Here is a 15,834-nt window from a genome sequence, read left to right on the forward strand (position 1 = left end):
AGTCTGGTGAAGCTGGGTTGCTATTGAGTTAGCTAGTAAAGCTGGGTGACCACCACCTGTAAGGCAATATGGACTCTTTTGCCTAACGTGTCCCTGTCTCCAGACTTCGGTGATTCTCACATTCCAAAAGGGGGAAGGGAGATATTGGAAGTGCACTGGCCAAATGTAATACACGTTGCTGAAAGGACAAAATGGAGTTACTTATACCCCATCACCACCTCTGTAGCCGCTGCTGCAGCTCTTCTGGAGGTTTTCCGCATACTTTTGAAGGCCAAATCCATTTGAAGGAACGGTATGAGCATAACTAATACGCCGTGCTAGTGCTGACCGTGATTTTGGTCAATTTGTAATACATTGGTCACGCCCCACCCTCTGCAATCTCGCACTAAGCAGAATACAACGTATCCGTTCATTTACCAAGACGAGGGGTCATCAGCAACCTTCCGCACTACAGCTGCTGCTGTGAAACCACAACTCCCAGCATGCACACGTACCTGGCTGTTCTGGTGGTAACTCTCATAGAAGTGAAAGGAAGATTCTGGGAGTTGCAGTTTCAGGTTGCTGATCCTTGACCTAGACCAGGGATGCTCAACCTGCGGTTGTAAAACTACAACTCTCATCATGCCCTGCTGTAGGCTGTCCGAGCATGCTGGGAGTTGTAGTTTTGCAACGGCTGGAGGACACCAGTTTGGGTGACTTGGACAATGAACCAGATGCTACCTTCCCGAACCCAGAAGATTTACTAAGGCTACTTTCACACTTGCGGCAGAGGATTCCGGCAGGCAGTTCCGTCGCCGTAACTGCCTGCCGGATCCGGCAATACGGACGCAAACTGATGGCATTTGTCAGACGGATCCGTCTGACAAATGCATTGAAATATCGGATCCGTCTCTCCGGAAAAACGTATCCGGTATTTCTTTTTTTTTGCATTTTTAAAGGTCCGTTTTGCCGGATCCGTTTTGCCAGAACACTTAATGCAATGTAAATTAATGCCGGATCCGGCATTCCGGCAAGTGTTCAGGATTTTTGGCCGGAGAGAAACCTGCAGCACGTAAGAGGGACTGAACTGATGCATCCTGAACGGATTGCTCTCCATTCAGAATGCATTAGGATAAAACTGATCAGTTCTTTTTGGGTATTGAGCCCCTAGGACGGAAGTCAATACCGGAAAACTAAAACGCTAGTGTGAAAGTAGCCTTACAAGGGATCATCACTCAGCTTTCCCAGAAACAGATGTAACTAAGGAATGGTTCAACAGGATGTTTAACGACTGGACAGAAGAGGGCGAGGACTTTGGGGATTTTTTGTTTCTTTAGGGGGGGGGGGGGTTGCATGTTTTCGGACACAATCTGCCATTGTTCGGGGCGTTAAGCCCTGGGCAGCATGTGATCCCTGTGCCTGGTCTGAGAGGAGAACCCATCAGAAACACTTCTAGGAATTCAAGAGAGAGAGAGAGGAATACAGATAGTAGAAAGCAAGAGAGATAACCAGAGAGGACACAGGGGCTGCGAGACGCAGATAACGCCTAATAGGGCAAAACAGAGACAGACAGACACCAGAAGAGACAGACACAAGCAGAGAGAGGGGGGCCTGAGCTGCGCATAAGGAGAGAGGGGCAGGGAGAGGATGTAGGGGGGCAGGAGGAGGAGTTAGAGGGGAGGGGGGTAAATTCAGGAAAGTGTAAACAGACTCACTTGTGTGTGTCTCCTCACAGGGCAGAGCGAGCTCAGGGCAGACAGTCACCCACTGACGCCCACCCAAAGCCTGGAGGCAACCGACAGGAGACCCCTGGTAGCCCGCCGTCTCGGTGAGAAAAATGATATGAGCAAGAACATTCAAACTATTGAAACTTTTGTAACTTTTTTTGTTTGTTTGTTTTGAAAACGCAACAATGTAACAACGAAGATCGGTTCTACAGCAGGGGGACCTCCAACCTGCGGGGCATGCTGAGAGTTGTAGTTCTGCAGCACCTGGAAAGCTTACGATTGCTGTTCGGGGAGGTTGGTTGGTGGGGGTAGTGCGACGTCGCTGTGGAAATGTCATACGATGTTGCGTCAGGTGATAAATGATAGAATTTGTGACGTCACGTACAGATGTCGCAGTCGCTGTTGATTGTGCATTGTGGTATTGCCATAGTGACAAACTCAGCTCTGCTGCATCTGTTTTGTGGCATGTGACTGTACAGCTGAGAAGACTTTTGGGGGAGGCAAAGATGATTCCTTGCATGAATTATATAGAAATCAATTCCCTCATGAGCTTATATGGTCATCTGCAGAATGCAGGCTGCACCCGGGCCCTGCGCCACCAGCCTTATAGATGGCATGAGGTCTGCTATAGACTTTGCATCGCAGCCCGTTGGGCATTTATATACCGTCAACTTGGGCGCCATATTACCTCACCGCCTCGGACCATTTCCCCGTTATCTGAGGCCATCAGCCGCTGTGTTTCAGGCGACCGCTATGGAATATTTCCAATGCCAAGCGCGTAGTACTGTAACTTTTCCCACTCATTTTTTCCATATGTGCACAGTAGGTGGGGGGAAGGGGCGCAAGTCAATTTTAGGGAGTTTATAAAGAGGGATTGCCATTACTGTATGCTCTACGGATGCAGTAGAAACGAGTCTGTCGTTTAACCGTTTCTACGTTGCGGTGGAATTATCTGCAGTCCCATGTAGAGTAATATAGCGTTACCACAGCATACTGCGCCCCAAAGTCAGCTCTGCTACATCTGCATGTTTCTATTAGGGTACTTTCACACTAGTGTTTTTCTTTTCTGGCATAGAGTTCCGTCCTAGGGGCTCAATACCGGAAAAGAACTGATCAGTTTTAGGCCTCATGCACACGACCGTTTTTCGGGTCCGCATCCGAGCCGCAGTTTTTGCGGCTCGGGTGCGGACCCATTCACTTCAATGGGGCCGCAAAAGATGCTGTCCGTTTGCATGCCGGATCGCTCTGCCGCAAGTGTGAAAGTAACCTAAGTTGCTGATATACCCCTGACGATCAGTGACACAGTCCCAGAGGGTGGTCCTTTGCTTTGGGGCCCTTCATATTTTTGCTGAAGAACCGTCCATGTATCAAGCATATGTCATTTTTACCATGTGTAAGATTGTGCAAGCACTACAGGTGCAAGGACTGATCCAACAGAGGGCAGCAGTGAGACGCGGGGCCCCGGTGGAGTTGTACACCTGCATTGAACGTACCACCTTGACCTGATCAGGCTGCAACACTTCATCCCCATCCCCCCTGCAGTGTGGAATTGTGGGAATTGTAGGGTCTACCCTGTTCATTGGTTACATTGCGTTACAAAGGATCAGATAAGCGCAGCAGAATTGTGAATGCAGCTCTGGATGTGACTACAGTAGAAGAGATGATATATTATATTGCACGATGCAATGGATGGACGTGGGACCTTCCCCACCCCGAGCACAGAGCTATTTTATGGCCCACTATATGGGCGGCTGGGGTTTTCCTTTGTATTTCTTTTGCTGTGACGGAGAGATCAGAAGGTTGGAGCGATCCCGCTCTGGCAGAGATAGGAATGGCGGACATTCTGTCCAAGGGACAAGCTGATATAAATACAAAAACCAGCCATTGCCAACTTCTAAATATACCCAGCACCGAGCTGTCAGCACCCGGGCCCTGGAGGGGGGCGCCCCTCAACTACACAGAACTACCACTCTGATGGGTGTATCTAAACCTAATGTGTGATGCGGTCTGCTCAGCTGCTGTATCTAAGCCTATCATGTGTGATACTGAGTGATTAGCGGTTGTATCTAAGCCTATCATGTGTGATACTAAGTGATCAGCGGTTGTATCTAAGCCTATCATGTGTGATACTAAGTGATCAGCGGTTGTATCTAAGCATATCCTGCAAACACTGTTTGATGTGCTGCTGTATCTAAGCCTGCCTCATGTGTGACACTGTCTGCTGAATGATGTATCAAAGCCTATCATGTGTGATCCTGTCTGATGAGCTGCTGTACCTAAAGCTACTATTATATGTGATACTGTCAGCAGATGTGCTGTATCTAAGCCTATAATATGTGATGCTGCCTGCAGAGCTTCTGCATCTGAGCCCATCATGATTGACACCGTTTGCAAAGCTGCTGTATCTAAGATTATCATGTGTGATACTGAATCATGAGCTGTTGTATCTAGGCATATCCTGCTGATACTGTTTGATGTGCTGCTGTATCCAAGCCTATCATGTGTGATACTGACTGGTGAGTGGCATATCTCAACCTTTCATATGTAATACTGTCTGCACAGCGACTGTATCTAATGCTATCATGTGAGATACCGTCTGCTGAACAGTGTATCTAAACCTTTCAAGTGTGATCTGCTGTACCTAAGCCAATCATGTGTGATGCAGTCTGCAGTATGCTGTATTTTAAGCCCATAATACGGTATGTGGTACTGCCTTCAGAACCGCTGTATCTAAGCCAACCGTGTGCGATATTGTTTGCTTTGCTGCTGTATCTAAGACTATCATGTGTGATACTGTCTGCTGAGCTGCTGTATCTAAGACTATCATGTGTGATACTGTCTGCAGAGCTGCTGTATCTAAGACTATCATATGTGATACTGTCTGCTGAGCTGCTGTATCTAAGACTATCATGTGTGATTCTGTCTGCTGAGCTGCTGTATCTAAGCCTATCATGTGTGATACTGCCTGCTGAGAAGCTGTATCTAAGACTATCATGTATGATACTGTCTGCAGAGCTGCTGTAGCTAAGCCTATCATGAGTGATACCATCTGCTGAGCTGCTGTATCTAAGACTATCATGTGTGATACTGTCTGCTGAGCTGCTGTATCTAAGCCTATCATGTGTGATACTGCCTGCTGAGAAGCTGTATCTAAGACTATCATGTGTGATACTGTCTGCAGAGCTGCTGTATCTAAGACTATCATGAGTTATACCATCTGCTGAGCTGCTGTATCTAAGACTATCATGTGTGATACTGCCTGCTGAGCTGCTGTATCTAATCCTATCCTGTGTGATACTGCCTGCTGAGCTGCTGTATCTAAGACTATCATGTGTGATACAGACTGCTGAGCTGTGTATCTAATCCTATCCTGTGTGATACTGTCTGCTTTGCTGCGGTATCTAAACCTATTATGCGTGACGCTATCCTCTGGCACACTGTATCTAAGCTCATCATATGTGAAGAATAACTTCAACAAATTTCAAAGGTCTTCACACTCTGCTTGCTGTCAGTGAATAGGAACAGTTTTTTCACATTTTTTTTAATATTCAGACATTGGGTGAAATCCGGCATTTACCAAATCCTTATCATAACTGAAGGTTTGCTACAATTGCATTCAGTCTAAACAGCCTTCAGCAACAATCTCTCCTGTTCTGATGGTTTGTTACAATGTATCAGGGCAGATAACACCAACCCAGTCTATAGGCCAGGCTGTTTAGCTCACAGTGGATTATTACATTGGAAGCAATGGTAACAAAGCCTCAGCTGTAGTTAAGTATCAAGTCAGGATGAGTTTCTGTATGCAATCATGTGGTCACATTCACTGACAGCAGAGATATTGAAAATATCGAAGAGAATAAAAACACAAAGTATATGAGAAGGCTGCAGAACTCTTTGGTACAATGACTAAGGGTGTATTGACATAAGACAGGACAGGGCCGGGAATGAGGCATTTTAGGACACGTCTGTGAACCTTTCACTTTAGACAAATAAATGGACACTGGGGTTTTTTGGCAAATTACAAGAGACATTTCTGCAACACAAAGATCACACATCGTATCCCCCAGGGAGGTTTAGAGTAAAACGACAGGAGGCCTGACATATAGTAAACGGCATCAGATGCTTTACTACAATAACAGGCGATGTCATTAGCAAGAGGCCTGCAGCCTGTGAATGTTTGAGCATGCTGGGAGTTGTAGTGCCATAATGAACTAGTCTTAATATTTATAAATGGGACAAATATTCCATGCTACTAAAAATACAGTAATTAAAAGGGGTTGCCCCAAGAAAAAATATTCCACAGTTTCCAAACCAGCCCCTGGATCTGAATTCTTTTCTAATTGTATACAATAAAAAATGTGAGTTATTCAATAAAACGTATCTGTATAGCGCCACCTGCTGTTTGTTCTTTTCTTATTTCTTTGGCCTGCTCACTGAGAAGGCCGCACATGCTCAATTTCATTTTTCAACTGTCTCCTGAGCTGTGATAGGGAGAGCATGGACACGCCTCCTGAGCTGTGATAGGGAGAGCATGGACACGCCTCCTGAGCTGTGATAGAGAGAGCATGGACACGCCTCCTGAGCTGTGATAGAGAGAACATTGATACGCCTCCTGCAGCTGTGATAGGGAGAGCATGGACACGCCTCCTGAGCTGTGATAGGGAGAGCATGGACACGCCTCCTGAGCTGTGATAGAGAGAGCATGGACACGCCTCCTGAGCTGTGATAGAGAGAACATTGACACGCCTCCTGCAGCTGTGATAGGGAGAGCATGGACACGCCCCCAGAGATGCAGCACAAAAGACACTAACTAATACTACTAACTACTACTAACTACTATTAACTACTACTAACTACTATAATACTGCTCCTTGAGCTGCCAGCTTCATAATGTCACCGTTCGGTGTGGGAGGGAAACCCACACTGAATGTAGGAGGGAAAGGGGTGAGGGGAAAAGGCCTGGAAGCTAGGTAAAGGAGCAGGTCACCTCCTAGAGAAACCCCAATCAAAGTCCTGACTGACTTCAAGTATGAACCGACTCTAGAGGTAGGTGAGTTCATACACTAATTCACTTGATGTTCCCTATGGGGCTCATAATCTAAGTTCCCTATGAGTATGTCTTTGGAGTGTGGGAGAAAACTCACTTAAACATGGGGAGAACATACAGACTCCATGCAGATGTTGTCCTTGGTTGGATTCAAACCCAGGGCCCCAGCACTGCAAGGCACCAGTGCTAACCACTGAGCCACCGTACTGCCCCATGATGTCTGATTTTCATTTTTTTACATTAGTCATGGGAAAACCCCTGTCAGTGAATTTTATAGTAGAAGCATAAAAGGGCAAATTTGTATTTTTCACCTAATAACAATTTTTCACTATAACAATTTTATTTTCCATTATATTTTTTTTCTATAAATGGCCTGCAATATACAATAATCTAACTACAATAATACTGTCTCCTATGTACAAGAATATAACTACTATAATACTGCTCCTATGTACAAGAATATAACTACTATAATACTGCCTCCTATGTACAAGAATATAACTACTATAATACTGCTCCTATGTACAAGAATATAACTACTATAATACTGCATCCTATGTACAAGAATATAACTACTATAATACTGCCTCCTATGTACAAGAATATAACTACTATAATACTGCCTCCTATGTCCAAGAATATAACTACTATAATACTGCCTCCTATGTACAAGAATATAACTACTATAATACTGCTCCTATGTACAAGAATATAACTACTATAATACTGCTCCTATGTACAAGAATATAACTACTATAATACTGCTCCTATGTCCAAGAATATAACTACTATAATACTGTCTCCTATGTACAAGAATATAACTACTATAATACTGCTCCTATGTACAGGAATATAACTACTATAATACTGCTCCTATGTACAAGAATATAACTACTATAATACTGCTCCTATGTACAAGAATATAACTACTGTAATACTGCCTCCTATGTACAAGAATATAACTACTATAATACTGCTCCTATGTGCAAGAATATAACTACTATAATACTGCTCCTATGTACAAGAATATAACTACTATAATACTGCTCCTATCTACAAGAATATAACTACTATAATACTGCTCCTATGTACAAGAATATAACTACTATAATACTGCTCCTATGTACAAGAATATAACTACTATAATACTGCTCCTATGTACAAGAATATAACTACTATAATACTGCTCCCTTGTACAAGAATATAATTACTATAATACTGCTCCTATGTACAAGAATATAACTACTATAATACTGCCTCCTATGTACAAGAATATAACTACTATAATACTGCTCCTATGTGCAAGAATATAACTACTATAATACTGCTCCTATGTACAAGAATATAACTACTATAATATTGCTCCTATGTACAAGAATATAACTACTATAATACTGCTCCTATGTACAAGAATATAACTACTATAATACTGCTCCTATGTACAAGAATATAACTACTATAATACTGCTCCTATGTACAGGAATATAACTACTATAATACTGCTCCTATGTACAAGAATATAACTACTATAATACTGCTCCTATGTACAAGAATATAACTACTATAATACTGCCTCCTATGTACAAGAATATAACTACTATAATACTGCTCCTATGTGCAAGAATATAACTACTATAATACTGCTCCTATGTACAAGAATATAACTACTATAATACTGCTCCTATGTGCAAGAATATAACTACTATAATACTGCCTCCTATGTACAAGAATATAACTACTATAATACTGCTCCTATGTACAAGAATATAACTACTGTAATACTGCCTCCTATGTACAAGAATATAACTACTATAATACTGCTCCTATGTGCAAGAATATAACTACTATAATACTGCTCCTATGTACAAGAATATAACTACTATAATACTGCTCCTATCTACAAGAATATAACTACTATAATACTGCTCCTATGTACAAGAATATAACTACTATAATACTGCTCCTATGTACAAGAATATAACTACTATAATACTGCTCCTATGTACAAGAATATAACTACTATAATACTGCTCCCTTGTACAAGAATATAATTACTATAATACTGCTCCTATGTACAAGAATATAACTACTATAATACTGCCTCCTATGTACAAGAATATAACTACTATAATACTGCTCCTATGTGCAAGAATATAACTACTATAATACTGCTCCTATGTACAAGAATATAACTACTATAATACTGCTCCTATGTACAAGAATATAACTACTATAATACTGCTCCTATGTACAAGAATATAACTACTATAATTCTGCTCCTATGTACAAGAATATAACTACTATAATACTGCCTCTTATGTACAAGAATATAACTACTATAATACTGCCTCCTATGTACAAGAATATAACTACTATAATACTGCTCCTATGTACAAGAATATAACTACTATAATACTGCTCCTATGTACAAGAATATAACTACTATAATACTGCCTCCTATGTACAAGAATATAACTACTATAATACTGCTCCTATGTACAAGAATATAACTACTATAATACTGCTCCTATGTACAAGATTATAACTACTATAATACTGCTCCTATGTACAAGAATATAACTACTATAATACTGCCTACTATGTACAAGAATATAACTACTATAATACTGCTCCTATGTACAAGAATATAACTACTATAATACTCCTCCTATGTACAAGAATATAACTACTATAATACTGCCTCCTGTGTACAAGAATATAACTACTATAATACTGCTCCTATGTACAAGAATATAACTACTATAATACTGCTCCTATGTACAAGAATATAACTACTATAGGGGGCGGAGCCTAGCCACGCTGCTGAATGGCCGCACGAGCTTGAGCTCCTCCAGCATTCCGGCTCATTTGCCCTATTTTAGCTTACAATTTGCTTGATTATGGGGAAACCTGGCAAAGATAAGAACAGAGGAAGCTCAGAGTCGACCCCACTGCACTCCAAACTACCAGAGATGGAGAAGTTTCTTCGGAAAACGCCGAGGATTGCCGCGCAGAAAGGCCCCAATATGGCGGCGTCTATTGCTCATGACTCCGACGCAGGAGAACTCTCAGACGCAGGTAGCGGTTCCGATATATCGGATAGGAGGCCCAGAGATCCGCCTCTTTCAGAACGGACCCTCCGGCGTGTCCTTGAATCTGCCCTTACGCCTCTCAAGCAAGACTTGTCAGACATTAAGGATGACATGAAGCACCTGGGTCAGAGAGTGGTCTCGCTAGAAACTACACAAGAAGCCATCATGACCTATGAGGGTAAAGCGTCGGAACCGTAGTCGCCAGCGCAACATCCGCATTCGCGGCCTACCTGAGTCGATTGCGGCGGAGGCCTTGCCGACAGTGACGCGCGAATTGTTCTCCATGATGCTTGAACCAGACAGAGCGGCGGGAATCGTGGTGGAGCGCATACATAGGGCGCTGCGCCCTAGGCCTAAACCACAAGAGCCACCACGTGACGTGATTTGTGGCCTATTGAGCTACGTTGACACCGCGGCCCTCCTGAAAAGGCAGCGGGAGATGGAGGTACTTGAGTACGAAAATACCCCGATCCAGATGTTCCAGGATCTTGCACCATCCACCTTGGCTAAGCGGCGCTTATTCCAGCCTCTCCTGGATGTCCTTAGGAAGACGTCGACTCCGTTCCGATGGCTGTATCCCTTCGGGCTGGCGGTTTCCAGGAATAGTAAATTACTCACCGTGCGTTCACCAGCGGATCTCGATTCTGTCTGGAGGTCCCTGGATGTCCCTCCAGTGGAAATTCCCTCATGGCTACCGGCCGACCAAGATGGCCCCCTGCCTATTCCACCTCGTGTATCAGCCTGGCAGACGGCATCCGCAGGCAGGTCAGATCGTTCGGGACGCAGCAAGATGGACAGGGCTCTCACTTGAGCCTGAACCACGGTGACATCGGCTGTGTTTGTAAGCATGAATCGCTGCTATCTTATTTTTCCAAACATGGAGATGACTGTCTCTCATCCTCCGGTTATAATGGTTATTATGGGCGAACTTGGCCTTTCCTTATTTTTCATTTTTTCGGCCGATTTTACATCTCAGGCCTACTGTTTTATATAGGAAGTCATGCCAGATTTGTGACGCCTTTCTGATGTTACTGGATGCTACCTCTAGGGCGGCGATCTTTGTTCCCCACTTGCAGGGTGAAGGCCGGATAGATTCCGGTGCTGGAAGTATTTTCTGTTTTTGGTCTTTCTGTTTTAGACCACATGGTGCTTTACTTGCCCCCTCGCCAGTCCAACCCTGTCTTGGCTGGTGATAAGTAAAGCGCTCATTTTACCTCGCATGGGTATCTTGTCCGAGCTGGTCATTTGCCAGTTTAATATGTTTAATGTTATCTCCCTTATTTTTTGTTTTTTGTTCCCCTCTCCCCCTTCCCTTCCCTCTGCTCATATCATCTATGTGCTTTTCCATATAATTATGAGTACCATATGCTCCTATTCACTTGACTGTATGCAGAAATGTCTTCTATAGTAGTCGCCTCACTTAATGCACATGGGCTGAACGAGCCATGCAAAAGGTCTCAAACACTTTCTCTCCTTCTGAGGGACAAAGTCTCAGTGGCCTTTCTACAAGAGACCCACTTTAGAACAGGCAAAATTCCCAGTTTTCCCCCTAAGAAATTTGTCCAATGGTTCCATAGTACTCATGATTCTGCCAGTAGGGGAGTCAGTATAGCTGTGCATAAATGCCTTCCCTTCAAGCTCACGGCTACTTCTGCAGACTCCGAGGGCAGGTTCATTTTTGTAAAGGGTGTACTAGGTGATTCCCCTGTGACGTTTGCCAATTTATATGCCCCTAATAAAGGCCAGATACCATGGCTCGTTCAGACCCTTGCTGCATTAACCCTACTTTTCAGATGGGTTATTAATTTTAGGGAGCGACTTTAACGTTGCCATAGAACCAGCGGTGGACACCTCGGTAGGTAGACCTTCTGTGTCTTATAAGCTCTTGAAAAGGCAAAAAATTTCTGAGAAAACTTAAGTTCTTGGACGTATGGCGGACCATGAATCCCAATGGCCGAGACTATACATTTTACTCGCATGCTAAGATGTCCTTTCACAGATTGGATTATCTGTTCCTGTCTTATTCGCATATACGTAGTGTCTCTGGAGGCCGGATAGGTAATATCACATTATCCGACCATGCCCCTGTTATTATTACCTTCTCCCTGTCAGGCCCACAAAGGAAAGAGCGTGTATGGCGTCTCAATGATACTTTGATCTTGGACCCCACACATGCTTGCAAAATTAAGGCCTTGATTTCAGAATTTTTCGCGCTCAATGACACCCCAGACTCCCCTCCTTCTCCCTCCATATTATGGGAATCTCATAAAGTAGTACTTAGGGGGGAACTCATTGCCTTGGGGGCTTATGTAAAGAAACAAAGGACGCAGGCTTTAGATGCCTTGCTGGCGCCCATTGCTCGCATTGAATCCTCTCACAAGGAATCACAGGCTATACGCGACCCTAACGGAACTAACTGAAGCCAGAACGCTTTTTAAAAATTTACTAAATATCACTTCTGCAAAGCTGGTACTACGGTCACGATTTAAAGCATACGCCCATGGGAATAGAGGAAACAGATTGATGTCGGCCATTGCCAAGAAGCAGTTTTCTGACTCCTTTGTTTCCTCTATTAAAGACTCAAAGGGAAAGACACATAAGTCCACCCCAGATGTCGCCAAGGCATTTTGTACCTTCTATGAGGCATTGTATAATTTACCCCCCCCCCCCCCCCAACTCGGACTACTCCTAGTGACCTCTCAGAGGCCACAGATACATTTCTGCAAACCCTTAACCTCCCTTCCATATCCTCATCCAAAGCTTCCCTTCTGACTAGGCCCATCTCTGATTCAGAGATCCGTAAGGTTCTCATGCCTATCCCTTCAGGTAAAAGCCCCAGCCCTGATGGCTTTTCCATTGCATATTATAAATCCTTTCAGGATGTTTTAATCCCCCGTTTCAAGAATTTGTGTAATTACCTTCTGACTGGGGGCTCCCTTGCTCCTCACTCCTTATTGGGGCATATTACTGTCCTTCATAAGGAAAACAAGGATCCGACTTGCTGCAGTAACTATAGGCCGATATCTCTGCTTAATAATGATGTGAAGTGGTGGGCGAAGATTTTGGCTTCTAGGCTTCAGGAGGTTCTGCCTGACATTGTCCATGAAGAGCAAGTAGGTTTTGTCCATGGCAGACAGGGGTCTGAAAACACGGTACGGCTCCTCCATCTGGTAAATTGGGCCAAAAGATCCTCTAAACCTTTGGTCTTGGTGAGTACTGATGCGGAAAAGGCCTTCGACAGGGTCAGTTGGCACTTTATGGCGCGGACCCTGTCGGGGTTTGGCTTCCCGGACCAGTTTATTACTGCCATTAATACCTTATATTCGGCCCCCTCTGCCATGGTCAAAGTTAATGGAGCATTATCCCCACCATTTCGCATCACCAATGGGACGAGGCAAGGGTGTCCCCTCTCTCCTGCACTATTCATTTTGGTGATGGAGACCCTTTTGTGTAAAATCAGAGCAGACCCGGTCATTAAAGGCCTTCTGGTTGGCTCCTATACTCATGTTACTGCAGCATTTGCGGATGACCTTTTGGTCATGACCTCTAATCCTTCAGAGGCCTTGCCCAAGTTGTTGAGCATATTTGAGGATTTTGGATTCGTATCTAATTTTAAAATAAATTATGGGAAATCCATGGCACTCAACATTTCTTGTCCCCAAACTGTGATCAATAATCTTAAGCACAGCACCCCGTTTACCTGGGCCTCCAGAGACATTGTGTTCTTGGGGACGCGTGTTTCGGCTAATGTCCAAGATCTAGCCTCCCTCAATTATGGGCCGCTTCTGCAAAATGTACGCACCCATCTACAAAACCTGAAACTCCCATTTGTTTCCTGGGTTGGGAGAAAGAATTACCTTAAAACTTTTATCCTCCCCAAATTCTTATATTTGTTGCAATCCCTCCCTATTTGGCTTCCAAACTCATATTTCACAGAAGTCCGCCGAGTGTTCACACGCTTCCTTTGGAATGGCAAATCGCCGCGTATTGCGTACTCTACCCTTACAAGGGATAGGAGGTTAGGAGGCTTTGGGATGCCAGATGTAAAGTTATATTATACTGCTGTTCAGTTGTGTAGATGTGTAACGGCTCTGTCCCGACCATGTAGCTCCCTTTGCTCACGCCTTGAGTCTGCACTGCTCTCCAACCAAGAGCAACTTACTCTGTGGGGTGTTAGGCCCTTCTCAGCCAATCACTATTCTTCTTCTCCGGTCTGGAAGGGGATGTTGGTAGAATGGTCCAAAATGGTCCAATCCCATTTGTTTAACTTTCCTAATCCATGTATGCCACTCAAATTACTGCAAACCCATATCCACCCTTCTGTGTCAAACCCCTCTGGGATTTGGTCGAGGCTCGCTGACTTGTCCCTGCGGGATGTCCTTCTCCCAGATGGTAGCTTACATTGGGACTTAATAATGGACCGCCCTGAGGTTAAAGCTGCACCTTTTTTCCATCTGACTGATTTCAAAAGAGATATTACATTGTGTGCGGGATCCTTTGCTGGCAGTGGTTCTCCTTCCTGGCTTGAGAAGAAAGTTTTGGCTACTAAGCCCCCCCTTAGGCCATTATCCCAGATGTATAAGGAAATGCTTTCCTCCTTACCACCAGAGCTCCGGTTTGTGACCTCCTAGGAAAATGAGCTTTCTCTAACCCTAAAGGATCCGGAGAAAGCCTTTGTTCTGGCCCACTCGCACGGCTTCAACCGTTGTGTGAGGATTCAGGAGAATTCTTTTAAGCTCCTTAGTAGGTGGTATAAAACTCCTGAATTCTTACATAAACTAAATCCAGAAATCCCCGAATCATGCTGGAGATGTGGCATAGAAACTGGATCCTTGTCACACATCTGGTGGCTCTGCCATAAGATCCAGCCGTTTTGGAAACTGATAGAGTCCCTGATTAATTGCATATGCAAGACCAGGATCATCCTGGACGCCAAACTTATCCTATTATGGTGACCTAATGATACCCTTACTCCCGCCAAGAATAATCTCCCGACAATGTTGCTTACAGCAGCGAAACTGCTTATCCCCTTTTTATGGAAAACTGATTCCCCTCCGACTCTCCGTATGTGGACCGATAAGGTGGATCAGATCTACCGCTTTGAGGAGCTAGCACATTGGGAAACCAACTCACGCCCTCGCTTCTTAAAATTGTGGTCTCCGTGGAAAGTGCATAGAAATTTTACATGAAAAGAGCAGGATCCCCTCCTTCCCTGTTTCTCTACCCTCTTCCTCCCTGAATGTCCCCCCCTGTACTCCCTCCTTTCCCTTCAATATATGTCTCTGATTGATGGCTGTAATCGCTTGTACTGTTTACACATGATATGTATGCTGGATGACTATTTTTGAACCTTAATGTCACTATAGCGATGTCATGTGTAGGCGTGTGGCCTTGATTTCTACCTCAATAAAAATAAATATGGTTAAGAATATAACTACTATAACACTGCCTCCTATGTACAAGTATATAACTACTATAATACTGCTCCTATGTACAAGAATATAACTACTATAACACTGCCTCCTATGTACAAGTATATAACTACTATAATACTGCCTCCTATGTACAAGAATATAACTACTATAATACTGTCTCCTATGTACAAGAATATAACTACTATAATACTGCCTCCTATGTACAAGAATATAACTACTATAATACTGCCTCCTATGTACAAGAATATAACTACTATAATACTGCTCCTATGTACAAGAATATAACTACTATAATACTACTCCTATGTACAAGAATATAACTACTATAATACTGTTCCTATGTACAAGAATATAACTACTATAATACTGCTTCTATATACAAGAATATAACTACTATAATACTGCCCCTATGTACAAGAATATAACTACTATAATACTGATCCTATGTACAAGAATATAACTACTATAATACTGCTCCTATGTACAAGAATATAACTACTATAATACTGCTCCTATATACAAGAATATAACTACTATAATACTGCCTCCTATGT

The 15,834-nt window shown here is 43.5% G+C and overlaps 1 protein-coding gene across 1 annotated transcript in view; it reads left to right on the top strand.

The window, feature by feature from the left end:
* The first annotated feature begins 1,648 nt into the window (after nt 1-1,648).
* The window catches only part of LOC120993650 (phospholemman-like), a 48,471-nt gene continuing 34,285 nt past the window's right edge, over nt 1,649-15,834 (top strand). The window contains exon 1 of the mRNA XM_040422131.1: nt 1,649-1,807. The gene's annotated coding sequence lies outside the window, so the exon portion shown is untranslated. The remainder of the gene's footprint in view (nt 1,808-15,834) is intronic.

This window comes from Bufo bufo, chromosome 1, assembly GCF_905171765.1.
Source record: "Bufo bufo chromosome 1, aBufBuf1.1, whole genome shotgun sequence".
Lineage (NCBI taxonomy): Eukaryota > Metazoa > Chordata > Amphibia > Anura > Bufonidae > Bufo > Bufo bufo.